We start from the raw sequence: 8,752 nt of genomic DNA, 5'->3' as shown, positions 1-8,752 counted from the left end.
ATTTGTTTGGTTTCAAATTCATTTTTCCCGTTTTTAAACACTATCGAAGTTGTTGAAGTGTTTTCGTGAAGTCCAGTCTGTAAAACTAAATGGTGAAACAATAGCCACAGAGCTCGTGCTCCCTATGTACTTGGATAATAATAATGATACATTTTATTTATAGGCACCTTTAAAGACCCTCAAGGTAATCTTAAAGTAGTACAAAAAATAAAAACAAGGTGAGTAAAATTTTTTTTAAAAAGCAAGCATGAAAGTAGAAAAGCCAAACAAGGTAAAAATAGAGATTTATTTATAGAAAGCTGAATCAGTTTGACAGGGCTCAGCTGTGACTGCTGCAGAAGGAACTGTATGTGTGTGCAAACACTTGCTGCCTCTTCAGCTTTGATTTTACCCTTTATCATTAAGTCACACCTTACTGTAGTGTTTAATGGTGGCCTACTTGTCTAACTGTACATAATCATTAACTGTTTATCTCTTCTTTATTGTCAAGATGAACTCTACTGAACTGAGACTGCCTGAAGCAGCTATGTAATTATAGGTGTGCCCGTCTTTGATGATCTTTTTGTTACTAAAAGAATTCTTCCTTTACATTTGTCGTAGAGTCGCAGTATCAAACAATGCAGATGAGCCTTTTTGTACTTCTGTTCTCAAAATCGGCTCAGAGATGAACAAGAACGCCGAGTTTTCAACATTTAATTTGTACCTCTGGAACGTCCAACACAGCAGCAAAGAATTGCTGTTATCGTCTTTGGATCTCAGAGGGGATTGGAATTTGGTCTGTGGTTATGTTAATAAGAAGTGCAAATCATTTGTTGATTTAATGTAAAGGTTTATAGAAAACAGCTGAGAAGTGGAACCCCATAAAACTGTGTCACTCACATGTTTGCAGGCAAATGAAATCATATTGTTGTGCAGTCTGTAAGTAAACTTTAGTTCGATGCTGGTGGTATTTGTCAGATAGATGCCTGCAAAACCTGTGCACCTGCTGGGGGAAATCTACTGTGAAGACACCTATGCCTAATTCAGATTATACTACAATTAGTTAATTGTAGAGCTATCAATCTGTCAATCCTTTCCATGTCCGGGCCGGGTGAGGTTTCCCGTGTTGGGTCAAATTAAGCCGCAGGCTCCACTCCTGTCAGCTCCAGTTTAGACAGTCTAAGCTGAAGGGTTTTCTCCTGTGATGAGTGTGGCTGACTAAGAATGTGTGTGAGAGCATAATAATATTTTTATATATTTCTTCACCTCCTTGAATGCTGCAAAATATCTGTTTCCTCCTCGCAGCGACTCATGTTTACTGCTGAAGACTATTTCAGGATGGCTTTATCAGGTTTGATTAGATGTGATCTTAACTACTGTCATATATCAGAGTAATGACTGAACTACTTTGAACTTTGATTTTATAGCATTTGATGCACGAAAGTGTTTCCGCATTTATCGTTTTATTGTTTTTAGCTTCTGAGTTTTCATTTTTATATCTAGGCTGGGGACTTGATTGTTTTATGGGGCTTTTGCAGTTTCATTTGTTCTCTGGTATCATGTTAAACATATTGGTTGGCCGTGTGACTGGGACCACAAATTACATGTTACAGATGATTGAAATAAAAACGTTTAGATCTTTAGATTTAAAAAGCATAACAATGCATTACACGTGTGTTTTGTAAATAAACCAATGTAATGTACTGGACAGTACTACACGCAATATCCCATAATGACAAAGTGAAAAAGGTTTGCTTGAAATCTTTGCAACTAAAACTTTAAAACAAAAATATAACGTACACGGGCATTTATAGTCTTTACTCAGTACTTTGTTGAGGCGTTTGGCAGCAATTACAGCTTGAAGTCATTTTGACTATGATGCTACAAGCTTGGCACACATATTTGGGCAGTTTCCTCCAGGCCTCTGCTCTGCCACATGCTTTAAACTGCGAAATGGCCACTCTACCATACAGGCCTGATTGCTCGAGTGCTCCAGAAATGCTTGTTCTTCTGGAAGGTTCTCTCCACAGAACAATGCTGGGGCTCTGCCAGAGTGACCATCGGGTTCTTGCTCACCTCCCCGACTAAGGTCCTTCAGCCCTGATTGCTCAGATTGGACAGGTGCTCAGCTCCAGGAAGAATCATGCTGATACTAAATTTCTTTCATTTATGTATGATGGAGCCCACTGTGGGGACCCTCGATGCTGCAGACCTTAATAAGACAGCTGTATGTCTTATTAAGATTTACACTTTATTACACACATTATTAAACAAATTTAAATATTAGACAAAGATAACACAAGTAAACACAAAATGCAGTTTCTAAATGAAGGTGTTTATTATAAGAATTTCATTGTTGGGTATTGTGTGTAGATTTTTTTGAGCCTTTGTTGGATAATTGAGCACTGAAGACAGAGAGGGAAGTTTGAAGAGAGAAGGGGGACACAGAGCAGAGAGCCACAGGTCAGACTCAAACCTGGGCCACGTGATACATGTTCACCTGCTCAACCACTGCTCTTGTGGCTAGATTTTTGAGGTCCATGCATTCTCTTCCGTTTATCCAATTCAGGGTCACGGGGGGAGAGTGGAGCCTATCCCAAGTAACTTAGGGCAAGAGGCAGGGTACACCCTGGACAGGCTGCCAGTCTGTTGCAGAGCTAACACATGATAGAGACAGACAACTCACATTCACACCTATGGGTAGACATTAATTAAACCTGAGCCCACTAATGATGTGTCTTTAGACTGTGGGAGGAAGCCGGAGTACCCAGGAGAACCCGTGCAAACATGGGGAGAACATTCACACAGAAACTGATGGTGGACTTGAACTCAGGACCTTTTTGCTGTGAGGCAACAGTGCCACTGCGCTAACCACTGTGCCACCATGCTGCAGTGAAAAATGAAGTTAATCCAGTTTTGAATTAAGGCTGTAACCTGACAAAACAGGTACCAGGTACTTTTTAGTACCTTCTCGGCCGGGGTTCCAAGTGATCTGAGCAGGTACTAAAAGGGTAACACCACCTGGGTCTGGGCGCAGTTTCCCCCTCCAGGGGCAAGGTTACCTAGACCCGGGGCTTAGAGTACGCTTGGGGAGTGTGATTGTGTGTACAGTGTCTCTCTATGTCTGTCTCCACGTTGGGTGAGTGTTGAGTAATTGTATATGAGAGCATGAGGGTGGGAATAGATGTTTGTATCTGTGTGTGCCTGTTTGTCTGTGTCTATATGTCAGGTTGGGTATCAGACCCCACCTCTCTGGGATCTCAGGCCCTCAAGGTTTGAGGCCCATCTCCCCACCACTTCCCCTGCCGGTGGCAGACGCCCTCAGACTTCGGTGCATTGGTGGTTCTTTGTGTCCGGGGTGGGCGCCCAGGTACCCACCGGCTCACTCCTTGGCGGCTGCTTATCGGGCCTGGAGCCTGGGGCTCGCTCGGGCCACCGGGATGGGGTGCCCTCGGCCTCTCGGCCCGGGGCTCGGTCACTCAGGCACAGCTGGCTGCCGGGCGGAGCTCACGGGCACGTCACTGCAACCCCCTGGCTTCTGCCCCTGCGGCTGCTGAGTGACCCCTCATCTGGGACTCTCCTCAGCTCTTTCTGGGATAGTGGCGCGGCTGCCCTCTGTTGGTCTTCCTTGGTCTCTTGTGTTCTGGGGGCCTCTGGATGTCTGGAGTTTTGATCTCCTCCATACCTGCTTCATGCCCTGGAGGATGGGGCAGTGGCCCCCACCCTCTAGCAGATCATTACATGAAGGAACCTTTTTAAAAACAAGCGGCGTTCATGCTCACAGGTGCACACACGGGTGATCACACACACAAACTACACCCTTTTGGCTCCTACCTCAAAGCACACTGTGCGCTGTCGATCTCACGTGCTGCACAATAATGTTTAATATTTAGTATTTACTGTCATATTCCCATAGATCATTGTGATGATGTTTATTACTCTCGTTTTCTTCTGCTTGCTTTCTTCTTTCTTTCTCAACAGGTGATCCAGGTGATCGATATATGTATTTTTTGTCTGCTTATTCTGTTGGTTTTGGTTTTGCCCTTTTTCCCGTCCCTCTTCTCAGCTGTTTTTCTTTCCTCTTTCTTTCTCCCCTTTCTTTCCACCAGTCAAGTCTGTCCCGTATTCAGCAAGTGAAAATAAAATAAACAATAAAGGTGAATCAAATGGACCATTACGGCAAGGCTGGGATGGTCCATTTGTAAAAGTAAATCCGTTGGGCATCTTTCTTCACCTTTAGACAATAATTCTGATGGCAAAAGAACCAAACGGGACAGGTTAAAAAAAAAAAAAAAAAAAAAAAGTACTAAAATGTGACGTCATCAGGCTGCGTGCCACCCATTGGTTGGTCAGCGTTGGCACTCGATTAGTCACAATAGTGTCAAACCTGCCATTTTTGAAACGCTGAAACTTTGAAATGGCTACAAGAACCAACTCTGTGTTCCCCCGAGTGTGAAGAAAAGCCACAGAGTGAGCAGCAGCTATATCGTTGCCTTGATGTCCTTTCTTGTAGCGTTCATGTTGCATATTAATGACAGAGTAATTAATAAGTAACAGTAATCAACCAAGATGGTGCCAGTGTGCACAGCAAGCCGTCTCTGTCTCTCTGAACTCTGTTTATTGTTTGCTATTTTGTTTTCTGTGTGCTTTCTGGATGTTACTGCACTAATTGCCTATGACTGTCAAACTCTGCTGAGCCTCCGTCCACTGAATCATCTAACATCGGACCCACACTGGAAACCAGAGAACTCTCCCCCATTTCACACGGACATTCCTGTTTGCATACGCTACTTACCTTTTTCCCCTCCATATAAGAAACAACCTAGAAGACGGGGTAAACGGAGCAGCATCCATGCCGGTATCAAGGCCAACCTAAAATCATACGAAGTGATTAACTACTCCGGCATCTCGGATATCTTATGCCCCCTACTTTCCTCCCAGGATCAGTCTACCTTCAGAGTGTTTCGCCATCAATGGACCCACCATGTCGGACAGCATGCTCACTTGGACTTACCAGTCGAGTTTCCACCTGCTCGGACCTGGATGCGGGCCTGTGGAGGTGGCGTGAACCACAGCAATCTACGCCTGCTGAGGCGTGCTCCGGGAAACAATTAGACCACGATCCAGATGGCTCTGCTAAACACCAGGTCACTGGCGAATAAATCCTCATTGACTCTTTTAGTCTCACTCAGTGGGTAAGCAAAGCAACGCACATTAAAGGCCACACGCTTGATCTGGTACTGTCATATGGCTTGGACATTTGCATTACGGATATCAGCAATGCTGAGATTTCGGACCACTTCCTGGTTATGTTTAATGTTGAAATATGTAATGTGGAGTTGAACTGTGAGGACTCTCTGTACCAAGTACGCAAGATTGATCCTGAAGCAATCGCCCATTTTTCCACAGCCTTGACTAACTCTGCCTTTTATGATGCTAATTGTAAGACAGCTACACCGGTAAATGAACTCGCTAATTCCTTTATCGCTACATGTACCTCTATCTTGGACACTGTGGCTCCCATAAAGACTAAACGCTTTAAACGTAATCGCCAACCCTGGCTGAATGACTCTAACCACACTCTCAGACGTGAATGTCGCCGAGCCGAAAGGAGATGGAAAAAAGACAAACTCCAGATTTCCTTGGACATTCTGCAGAACTGCCATTTGAAATATCAGAAGGCTGTTAAAATCGCAACAGCTTCTTTCCTGTCGGAAATCATTGTGACTAATAGCCACAAACCCCAAGTCCTGTTTAGGATTTTTAATTCAGTGATTAACCCTTCCTCTGCCACTTTGACGGAGGCCTCTCAGGCTCTGTGTAAAATTCCCAAATTTTTTTATAGATAAAATCTCAGCACTAAGGGCCCCAAATCCATCAGCAGCAAACCAAACTCAAATTTCTGAATGCTCAACAGTCTTTCAACAGTTTGAGCCTGTGACTCTCCCAACTCTTAAGGAAATAATAAACCAGTTGAAAAGTTCTAACTCCCGCCACGACATTCTTCCTTCCCGTATTATTAAAGATGCTCTGAACATCATTGGACCCTGTATCTTACTCCTAATGAGCTCATCACTGTTATCAGGCTGCGTTCTGACTGCCTTCAACCATGCTGTTGTGCAACCTGTTATCAAGAAAAGTAACCTTGATCCTAATGTTCTTTCAAACTATAGGCCGTTCTCTAAACTTCCTTTTATGGCCAAAATCTTGGAGAAAATAGTGAAAAATTCCAGTCTGGGTTTAAACCGCGTCACAGTACCCAGACAGCACTGTTAAGAGTTTTTAATGACCTCCTTTTAACTGCTGATTCAGGGTGCTCAGTGGTCTTAGTTTTATTAGACTTAACGTCGGCTTTTCATACGGTTGATCACAATATTCTTCTGGCAAGGCTAGAACATGTAGTCGGACTTAAAGGTAATGGCGTTTCATGGTTTAAATCATACTTATCTGAGAGATCTTTCTCTGTCACAATGGGGAAATACTCCTCCTCCGCCCCTTTCCGTTGTGGTGTGTCCTACGTTAATTTCTTTGTACGTGCTGCCCTTGGGACTCCATCCATCCATCCATTCGCTTCCGCTTATCCTTTTCAGGGTCGCGGGGGGTGCTGGAGCCTATCCCAGCTGTCATAGGGCGAGAGGCGGGGTACACCCTGGACAGGTCGCCAGTCTAACACACAGGGGCAGACAACCATTCGCACTCACATTCACACCTAGTGACAATTTTGATTATCCAATTAACCTATCCCCACAAGCTGCATGTCTTTGGACGGTGGGAGGAAACCAGGGTACCTAGAGGGAACCCACGCAAACACGGGGAGAACATGCAAACTCCACACAGAAAGACCCCGGCCTGATGGTGGAATTGAACTCAGGACCTTCTTGCTGTGCAGCAACAGTGCTAACCACCGTGCTGTCCGCCCTTGGGACTCATTTTCAAAAATCATAATATCTCGTTTCATTGCTATGCTGACGACGTCCAAATCTACTTCCCCCTGAATCAGGATGTCCAGTCCCCATTAGTGCCTTTGTTCAACTGTCTGCGGGAAGTTAAAGACTGGCTATTACAAAACTCTCTAACTCTAAATGAAAGTAAAACGGAAATTATTGTTTTTGATAGTCCCATTCCCCTGGACCATCTAACTAATACACTGGGATCCTATGCCAGCCATCTCTCTTATACTGTTAGAAATCTTGGAGTGGTCCTGGACAGCTCACTCAGACAAACAAGTGTCCTCAATTGTGAAAACGAGTTTTTACCAGCTACGCCAAATCTCCAAGGCTAAGCCCTATATTCCACATAAAGAGCTTGAAAAGCTTATCCATGCCTTCTTTACTTCGAGACTAGACTATTGCAGTTCTCTGTACATCGGCCTCCAATTCTCTCTCCTCCAGGGTTTGCAATTAATAATAATAATAATGATAATTAGTTCACAATGCCGCAGCATGCCTCTTAACTGACACCAGAGGGCATGATCACATCACCCCTGTTCTAGCCAATCTACACTGGCTCCCTGTTAAATACCGTATTGTTTTTAAAAATCCTTTTGTATACTTTTAAAAATTTGAATAACCTGGTGCCCAGTTACCTAACAGACCTTCTCGATGTGTATAGCCCCAAGAGAGCGCTCAGATCCTCTAATCCTCTAACCAACTGCTCTTAGTGCAACAAAGGCCCCGACGAAAGACTAGAGCGGACCGAGCTTTTGCAATTGTAGCACCCAAACTCTGGAATAATCTTCCTGTCGATGTCCGCGTGTCAGATTCCATTTCATACTGTTTGACCTGGAATAATTAATTTGTGAACATTTCTGATTAATTATTAATTAATCAAAGATTTCACTCTTCTGTTTAACAAAATGATTTTAGGAGTCACAGCAATACCATACTGTTTACATTGAATTAAATTTTGGTTTCTGTATACAGTGTCATTTCATAACAACAATTACCTCAGTGTACTCAAGGACTCATTTGCTGTGATGAGGATCAGTTGATGACGAAACAAGGAAGCTTAAAATACCAAATCAGATTAACTTCAATGTTCAAGAAGGGAAACATGCTGGGCGACTTCCCACAGGTCAAACCTGCAAAACACCAAGAACAAAATACAGCTTCCCACTGTCTTTATATGGGTAAAGACAGTTTTTCACTTCAGAGAAACAGCTTTTAAGTATTGTATGTATAAAGTATTGTAGCTGCTAAATAGTTTCAGCACACCAAAAACAGTACATTCAATTCAATTCAATTCAATTCAATTCAGTTTTATTTATATAGCGCCAAATCACAACAACAGTCGCCTCAAGGTGCTTTATATTGTACAGTAGATAGCACAATAATACATACAGAGAAAAACCCAACAATCATATGACCCCCTATGAACAAGCACTTTGGCGAGAGTGGGAAGGAAAACTCCTTTAACAGGAAGAAACCTCCGCAGAACCAGGCTCAGGGAGGCGGGGCCATCTGCTGTGATTGGTTGGGGTGAAGAAGGAAAACAGGATGAAAGACATGCTGTGGAAGAGAGACAGAGATTAATAACAGATATGATTCAATGCAGAGAGGTCTATTAACACATAGTGAGTGAGAAAGGTGAGACAAGGTGAAACATTAAAAAATAAATGTGTCCATCTGCCACTGTGAATTGTAATTAGAAATCTAACCACATAATTAGCAGTGTAATCAGTTTTCAGTTATAAATACAAACACATTGGGATTCAGTGAGCCAGATCACACTTTGTTTTTACAGCTGGCATTTGTCACATCCCCACGCAGTGTGA

Source organism: Oreochromis aureus, linkage group 11, assembly GCF_013358895.1.
Source record: "Oreochromis aureus strain Israel breed Guangdong linkage group 11, ZZ_aureus, whole genome shotgun sequence".
Taxonomy (NCBI): domain Eukaryota; kingdom Metazoa; phylum Chordata; class Actinopteri; order Cichliformes; family Cichlidae; genus Oreochromis; species Oreochromis aureus.
This window is presented reverse-complemented; position numbering follows the sequence as displayed.